The sequence below is a fragment of the Mustela putorius genome, unplaced genomic scaffold (assembly GCF_011764305.1).
Source record: "Mustela putorius furo isolate JIRA1106 unplaced genomic scaffold, ASM1176430v1.1 tig00000585_pilon_pilon_pilon, whole genome shotgun sequence".
NCBI lineage: Eukaryota > Metazoa > Chordata > Mammalia > Carnivora > Mustelidae > Mustela > Mustela putorius.
The window spans coordinates 6,922,947-6,932,374 of NW_025421424.1; positions in this window are offsets into that span (position 1 = coordinate 6,922,947).

Consider the following 9,428-nt stretch of genomic DNA (forward strand, 5'->3'; position numbering starts at 1 on the left):
ATGAAGTGCTTGAAACTATCTTTGGAAATCTTTTGTCCTATTTTTGCATTACTGCAGTCTACCAATCTCAGTTATCATTAGAAGAACATCTTTGTAGGAGCCAAAGAACATGGGTTCCAACTATAATTTTACTACTCTGAACTATAGTTCACTCATTTGCAAAATAGGAAAGTTGAATTGGTGTATCTCAGATTCCCAGCCCTAATCAAGGAAATGTAGTTACTAAGAAATAAACACAAAACAAACTTTACACCTAGGACTTTCCACCTAACTCTGGCATACTGTGATTATGAGGACCTTGATTTGTTCTACCACAGATAGCATTTTAACTTTCACCTTAATTTCAAAAGAGGACAAGGATGGATGCATTAATATTTGGCTGAATTAAGCTTGAGGAAAACCAAGGTAAATTACAAAATACTGTTTCCAGTTAGGACTATTAGGAAATATAAACATTTTAAATTATAAAATGTAAATGTAAAACAGAATTACATGCTTTGTATATTTAAGACATTTTCCCCCAAGTCAGTCACCTGTGCCTACTGTCATTTATTTTTTGCCAGTATTTGATAACCGTAGTACCAGAAAGAGGAGAGGAGAAAAGGATGTTTTCTGGCTTCTGCTGATGGGTGCTATTCTGTTTGGCAAAGTGAAGCTATGAAGAGACAAATGATGAAAAAGTAGCCTAGGAAGCTTGTTTATTTGGAATATGTGGGACCTCTCATGCATCTCTATGCTATGAAGATTTCTGTTCTCAGAACAAGCAATACTCAAGGTCGTTAAAGGGCCAACGTAATTAGATGAGTTATTTGATAATCCATAAATATGGGTCAAGGGCCAAGAGGCCATGCTAGTGATCATTTTGCAAAACTGCTTAAGAGATGTTTCAGAGAGTGTCCATCTTCGTGACTTCAGAGCACAGGATCGATGTCCAGTATCCAAGTGGGAAAATGTGTGCTTTGTATTGCTTTAAAAATAACTTGGCAATGAAATGTGGTCAATAAAAGCAAACAGAACTCTAGGAACATACAAAATACAGGACGCAAGTATCCTTTGCAGCGTCAAAAGGAGCAACAAAAGGTTCAGATTCATGAACTGGAAGTAAACTTCATAAATTGATCATTCTTATCTGGAGATTTTTTTATTCCTGATTTACTTCACACTTGGCACCAAAACAGTTTATTAACCTACTGCATGTTCCTTTTTTTTCTTTTTTTAAGATTTTATTTATTTGACAGATCACAAGTAGGCAGAGAGAAGGGAAGCAGGCTCCCCGCTGACGAGAGAGCCCGACATGGGACTCGATCCAGGACCCCAAGATCATGACCTGAACTGAAGGCAGGGCTTAACCCACTGAGCCACCCAGGTGCCCCTGCATGTTATTTTTCAACTTAAAAGAATGAACTTAGTCTCTTAAAATAGTATAAATATTCCAGTATAAACATACAACCGACTTGTAGGAGTGTAAAAAGAGGTAGCACTCACCCAATGTTGGGAGTTAAAGTGATATTAAATGTTTCTGAAATGTTTGTAAAGATAGAGGCAACTTACAGCCAAACTGCTACGGGGGGAGGACCGGGGAGGATGTGGTTGGAAGGGAGCCTTGCCTCCTAGAGCTTTTTAAGCACAGGAGCCTGAAACATCCAAGTTAGGAGAAGTCTAGAACGGCTGCTGTGAAATGATTCAAATGGCACTATTGACCCTCTCTCTAGGAGCTATGAATGTGCGAGATAAATACAAGATTAAAGTCTGACAGAAAACTTAAACATTATTTTAAAACATCTTACCATAAATTGATTGTCCACATTTACAACTGAGACCCAACATCCCTGATATTTTTTTAAATCAATGGAATTAAGTTTAAAGACCTCTTTGAAGTTAGATCAAGAACTCTCATAAATTTATGCTTGTTTTGCCTGTGAATTTGAGGAGTTTGACATTTAATAATTAAAGTCCAAAATGAAACTCTAGCATACGAATTAAAATTACCAAGACCTGTGCCTGTGTCACCCCATCATTCTGTATGTGGTGTTGACATTTCCTCCTAGAGAACCATATTTGGAGCCCGCTGTGAAGCAGAGCCACATGCCCTAACAAAATGTATTTGGTACATTGGCTCACTAAATTTTCCTTATGACTTACTTTCCTAATTCATTCAGCAAGTTTTTATTGAATACCTGCTATGTACTTGTGTGCCATGCTCTGGACATTGAGTAGGGAACCAGAGAGACATTGGTTCCATATTGATCTTTTAAAATAATCTGTTGAGGAGAGATCATTAAAACAAAATTTCTTAGTTGGAATTTGATGATTGTCTCCAAGACTCTACCCAGTTTTTCTGATTCCTCTCACTCCTTCCCTGTCTTTCTGAGAATGCTCAAGTCTACCCAAGATGCTCCAGAAACTGCCTTGTGCCTCATTGCCACTTGGGTCTCTCCTTTTCCAAGTTGAGCCTCTATAGAAATGGAGACTTTACATTGCTTCACAAGTTCAAAGTGCTCTTATGAACCTCATCTTATGTAATCCTCAACAACAAGGTAATACATGAATGGCCTCCATTTTACTGGTGAAAAAAACTAAATCTTAAAAATGGATTTTGGACAGCTGGGTAGCTCAGTTGGTTAAGTGTCTGCCTTCAGCTCAGGTGATGATACCAGGGTCGTGGGATCGAGTCCCACATCAAGCTCCTTGCTCATCAGGGAGCATTTTCTGTCTCTGCCTGCTGTTCTCCCTGCTTGTGCACTCTTGCTCTCTCTCTCTCTCTCTGACAAATAAGGTCTTTAAAAAAAAAAAAAAAAGGATGGATTTATTTAGATTTGAGCCCAGGTCTCCTGATTCCAGATCCTGTGCTTTTTGTTTCACTTAGTAGTTTTGAAACCATGCTTCTCAAAGCTCTTTGAGTCTTACAAAGAAGTCTTCTGAGAAAGCCTGAGTGGTTGGAGCTCTGCCCTTCCTTGTCCCCCTACTTAAGCCAAAGCAGTCCACTTTCATCCACTTTTCATTTTAGGCTTTCAGTCAAGATTTGGTTTGAAGATTCCTTAAGAAAAAGGTCAAAAACCACTCGTACTTCCACAACCATCTATCAATGGGGAATCACTAGGTCACATCCTCATGACTAGTCCAGAACCCAGTACACTCTAGGCACAGTCATGGTCATTGCACAACTAAGAAATAGTGAGGCAGGATTCAACACAGTGGTTCAAAATCCCCACTCTGGAACCAGAATCCCTGGGCTAGTAACTTGCCACTAAGCTTTGGGCACATCAACTTTTATGTATCTAAATTTCTTCAACTGTAAAATGGAGGTAATAACAGTTCCTCAAAAGACTATCGTGAAGGGGCGCCTGGGTGGCTCAGTCAGTTAAGTGTCCAACTCTCGATTTCAGGTAAAGTCATAATCTCGGGATTGTGAGATTGATCCCCACCCACAGTAGGCCCCGTGCTGGGCGTGGAGACTGCTTAAGATTCTCTTGCCCCTCCCCCTCCTGCACATGCACACCCTTCCCCCCTTCACCCCCCCAAAAAAGACTATTGTGAAAATTAAATGAATTAATACATTTTTGATTTAATATATGTTTACAAAAACAACAACCACCAAAAAGCTTGAAACAGTCCTCAGCACAAATACCATTGCACAGACCCCATAGCACACCTCCCTCTTACTTCCAACAGAATGCAGCACCCTGTTAAGTTTAGATTGTTTTGTTAAAAGCAAATTGCTGAATTTCAATTCCATTCAAGAGACAGGAAATAATGTCAGCTTGTCTCATGGAAAAGGATGAGTTTTAAAATCTGACTTCTTTATTTTTAGGCATGTATGGGAAATTATTATCCACAGGAAAATGAAGCTGAATCCAGTAAAATTCCACAGGTCTCATTATACTCCAAACAAAAACTGATTACTTAGGTATAAAGTAACTTTTCCATACCTGTAACAGGGTGACAGAAACAGTGCATAGATGCTGCTGGCAAAAGGATTGTGTTCCCCAACCAGAAGTTGTAATCCACCCATTTGCTCCCACAAGGGAACGAGGCATGTAACAGAAGACGAAGCTGATCCTAAAAGTGTACTTAGAGCCACCCTGAGCCCCATAGGTGGCTTTGGATCTCTGGATGGCATGCATGGGGGGCGGGGGAGGGGGTGGGATGAAAGGCAGGTTGGAAAGGGGTGGGACCTCCCAGTGGGTTTCACAGCAGAGAGGGAGACCTGCTAGAGCAGAACAGAAGGGCTTTGCAGACCAAAAAAGGGCAGGCAGCAGTGAGCTGTGTACAGCTGATTCCCTGTCATCCTCCCCTACAGTCTCAGGTTACAGATCTCTCTAACTCAATGAAATACAAGTGATCTCACCCTTTTAAAAATACTTGTAGGGGTGCCTGGGTGGCTCATTTGGTTAAGTGTCTGCCTTCAGCTCACGTCATGATCTCACGGTTCTCTGATCAGTCCCTACATCAGGCTCCCTGCTCAGCCAGGAGTCAGCTTCTCCCTCTCCCTCTTCCCCCTGCTCTTGCTCGCTCTCATTCTCTCTCTCTCAAATAAATTTTTTTAAAAATTTAAATCTTAAAAAAAATACTTGTAAATTTGTTATTCAGAACTCTGGACATTTTCCATTGGAATAATGTTCTAAAGGATTTTTTCCTAGGTTAGCTCCAACCAATGTAGTCCTTAATATAGCTGAAATAGTCACGTTAATAGTTTTTAAAAGAAAACAAAATAATACTTTTTTTTTTTTTGCTAAAAACTAAAGCAAAAAATATATATAGAGAGAGTTAAGTAAGACTAGTTTATCTTATATACTGATGCTTGAAGAAAAGCAAGCTTGGGGCTCCTGGGTGGCTCAGTTGTTCAGCATCCAACTCTTGATTTCAGTTCAGGTCCGATCTCAGGGCAGTGAGATTGAGTCCCACCTGGGGACTCCATGCTGGGCATGCAGCCTACTTAAGATTCTCTCTCTTCCTCTGCCCCTTGCCCCCCACCCCAGCTCTCTCTCCTTCTCTCTTTCAAAAAAAAAAAAAAAAAAGATTTAAAAAAAAGAAAATGGAAATAAGCCAATAGAAAAAGTAAAAAATCGCCATCATCCCACTTCCAGACAGAACACTCATGTAAGTTCCCCAGGTTGCTTTTCAATGTCTATAGTGATATTTAAATTAAATGCCTTTCTCTCTTTTTATTTTTCACAGAAACAAGACTATGTATACATCTTTGCACTATGTTTTCTCACTTTATCAACATTTTTGAGTGATTCCTATGTTACTATATATTCATTCACATCATCATGTTAATAACTAAGTGGAATTTTATGTGATGGTTGTACCATACTTTAATCAATCTTCTTTTACAGACAAATCCATTGTTCCCACATTTTTGGCTCTTATAACGGTTTTGCTATAATTAACATTTCTGAAATACATTTTTGAGTACTTGTATAACAATTTCCTTAAAGTCATAAAAATAAAGTTTTTTTATCAATAGATAAGCAGATTTTTTAAGGGTTTCTGATAAATGTCTGTCAAATTCCCTTCCATAAAGTCTAAAATCTTATACTTCCACACCAACCCCATATGAGAATCTGTTTTTCCCATTTATTAAACATTGAGTATTATCAAAGAACTGGTTCTTTTTTTCTAAGATTTTATTTATTTATTTGACAGAGAGAGAGAGAGAGAGATCACAAGTAGGCAGAGAGGCAGGCAGAGAGAGAGAGAGGAGGAAGCAGGCTCCCTGCTGAGCAGAGAGCCCGATGCGGGCCTTGATCCCAAGATCCTGAGATCATGACGTGAGCTAAAGGCAGAGGCTTACCCCACTGAGCCATCCAGGTGCTCCGGAACTGGTTCTTTTTTTATAGAAAATTCACTTCAAGTTGTATGGAATAATAGAAACAAATTATAAATTATTTTTTAAAAAAACAATAAATGTTAGGGAGTCCCTGGGTGGCCCAGTTGGTTAAGGGACAGACTCTAGATTTTAGCTGGGTTCATGATCTCAGGGTTGAGAGATTGAGCCCCCCCCCCCAATTTGGGCTCCATACCGGGTGTGGAGCCTGCTTAGGATTCTGTCTCTCCCTCTCCTCCTCTCCCAAAAGATAAGTCTTTTGAGATATTTTCATTAAAAAAAATTTTTTTTATTTATTTGTGATGCCAGAGTGGCTCCGTTGGTTAAGCATCTGCCTTCGGCTCAGGTCACGATCCCAGAGCCCTGGGATCGAGCCCTGCATTGGGCTCCTTCCTCAGCAGGAAGCCTGTTTCTCCCTCTCCCCTCAACTTGGGCTCTCTCTCTCCTCTCTCTGACAAATAAATAAAATTAAAGATTTTATTTAAAAAAATGTTTTTTACTTATTTATTTTGAGAGAGAGAGCGTGCATGCATACACAAGCATAGAAAATGGCAGAGAGGAAGGGAGAGGGAGAGAGACTCCACACTGAGCTTTAAGTCCATGGGGCTTGACCCCACAACCCTAAGATCTTGACCAGAGATGAAATCAAGAGTCAGCCACACAACTGACTGAGCCGCCAAAGTGCCCCAAGTTCTTTTCATTTTTTTAAGGTTTTATTTATTCATTTAACAGAGAGGGAGAGTACAAGCAGAGAGAGCAGCAGGCAGAGTGGAAAGGAGAAGCAGGCTCCCTGCTGAGTCAGGAGCCGGGTGTGGGACTTGATCCCAGGACCCTGGGATCACCACCTGAGCCGAAGGCAGCTGCTTAACAAACTGAGCCACCCAGGCGTCCCGATCTTTTCATTTTTAACTTGATGGTAAATACTTAAAATTCTTCTCTTTTCCCCGTTAGTTACACCTACCAACTTTGGACATCTCTATGTGCTAACAACTTTAGATTCACTAATCTATTTATCCAGTGAATTGGAAATATAAAAATAATACAGGGCTTAGTGCCCCTAACACTACCCCCACGTCTCAAAATGTCTCTCTCTGCATTCTTCTCCCTTCCTCTACTCCAGATTGAGAGGAAAAAGTCCTCTCCTCTTTCGAGGTTCTTCCTCCACCTGGGCCTTCCTTCCACCTCCCCCCACATCCTTCAGGACTGGAAACTTGTTCCGTTTTTTATTGCCCACTCTCTACTTGTGTTTCTATTCCTCCATCGATAAATATGCGCCCTTGACCTGAGTTCCCTCTCCCTATCATTCTGTGTTTTCTCCTTCCACTCTCTGACATGATTAGGAAAGAAAGGTCTCCGCCTCTTCACCTCCCATCCACTCTGAGCCAGAGCTGGGACAAGAAGTCCTTGAACTTGCTTTGAGGAGCTTGCTGACAGCTTCTAGCTGCCACACCTTTTTGTCTGCAACCCTGAAGCCATGCTCAGGAACCACCTTCCCTAACTCACAGTCAATGACTGAATGTGGTAGGGGTGCTAGAGTTGGGCCAATTCTGCTCCCTATAGGACTCCTCGAATGGGCAATCCTCGTGGGGAGCTCCCTATTTGCCAGACCACGACTTTCCCATTCTGCAGCCTGAGTCTCTCTCTACTCATCCTCCTTCCTTCCCTCTCTCCTCTTACACCTTCCTCTTGCACCACACAATGGTCCAAAGACTTCCCCTGCTAACTGCTGCTCCCTCTTCTTTTATCCTTCACAGGCATTACCCCAATAAATCTCTTGTATGTCTTATTCTGCCTGGGCATCTTTTGGAAGGACCTGAATTGACGCCAACTTTCCTAATTGCCAAACCTATGAGCTATTTTCTGTCCCCTTGTGAAGTCTCACTGCATTAAACCTGTGACTCGGTTTCAGATTGCTTGTCTCTCATAGCCTCCACGATACAGTATGTTCTACTTCTCCTCCTTTGCCCCCCATCATTTCAACTCTTTCTGTGGTCTTTTCTTTCTTTTTTTTTTTTTCTAAGATTTTATTTATTTATTTGACAGACAGAGATCGCAAGTAGGCAGAGAGGCAGGCAGGAGAGGGGAAGGGAAGCAGGCTCCCCACCGAGCAGAGAGCCTGATGCGGGGCTCCATCCCAGGACCCTGGGATCATGACCTGAGCCAAAGGCAGAAGCTTAATGACTGAGTCACCCAGGGCCCCTAAGTTGCCTTCCTTTAAAAGAGCTTTTATAGGGGCGCCTGGGTGGCTCAGTGGGTTAAAGCCTCTGCCTTCGGCTCAGGTCATGATCTCAGGGTCCTGGGATCGAGCCCCACATCAGGCTCTCTGCTCAGCAGGGAGCTTGCTTCCTCCTCTCTCTCTCTGCCTGCCTCTCTGCCTACTTGTGATCTCTCTCTGTCAAATAAATAAATAAAATCTTTTTAGAAAAAAAAAAAAGAGCTTTTATAGACAGGCTATCCAGCAATCCTATCTATATCCCATTGGCCAGATTGTGCTGCCTGAAGTTTAGCAAATGCAGTTTTCCGTTGAGTACCTTAGTGTCCAAACAAAAAAAAAGACTTTATTAATAAGAAAAAAAGGGGAAATGACTTTGGAGTAGACAACCACAAAGGGAATGGGAAAATTGGAGGATAATATGTAAAGATAAGAATCACTGAAGGAGAAGCAGGATTGGGGAAGGAAATGTTTGGTTTGGATATATCAGTTTGTAGATACCACTGGGAAATCCAGGTAGCAATGTCATCCAAAAACGTTGGAAAAGAATGAAAAACTATTTCGGTTCAGTAATGGTGTTGTGATATGTTCTGATGTCGTTGATTAAAAGGAGGTGATGACCATAAAGCTGGGCAGCAAAATATTCGGTTTTGCCAACAAAGAGGCTTGTCCCAATTTTTAACAGGAAATGGTGGTAAAAAGATCATTCAGTCTACGTCCATTCAATTTATTCCAAATCTGAAGTTCCAACCTCTGCTACTGTCTTTTTTTTTTCTTTAGATTTTATTGATTTGTTTGTCAGAGAGAGAGAGAGCTCAAGCAGGGGTAGCCACAGGCAGGCTCCCTGCTGCCCGCCCAGTGCAGGATTCAAGCCAAGGGCAGACGACTGAGCCAACCAGGCATCCCTCTGCTACTGTCTTTAATAACAACTGTTACAGCAGTGCCTCGGTGGTACTGTCAGTTGAACATCGAACTCTTGGATTGGGCTGGGGTGGTGAGATGGAGCCTTTCATCTCTGCGCTCAGCGGGGAGTCTGTTTGGATTTTTCTCCCTCTGCTCCAATCCTTCTCAAATAAACAAAGAAATCTTTTCTAAAAAATAAAAACTAGTACAATCGATACATTCTGCTGAATCCAGGAAAAAACTTTCTTTGCCTAGAAGTAATGAGCACATAATTAGCCATAACAAAGATTCACAATAACATTGTGGAAAGATCACAATATTTTGGTCCAGAGAGCCTCAGCTTTGCCATTTATGACCAGAATGGCTCTGGGTAGGACATTTCACTTCTCAGAGCCTCAGTTTTCTCACTTGGGAAGCAGGAATAAAGTACTTCTAAGATTGCAGTTAGGATCAAATAGATAAAGTCTGGAAAATGCTCTGTGT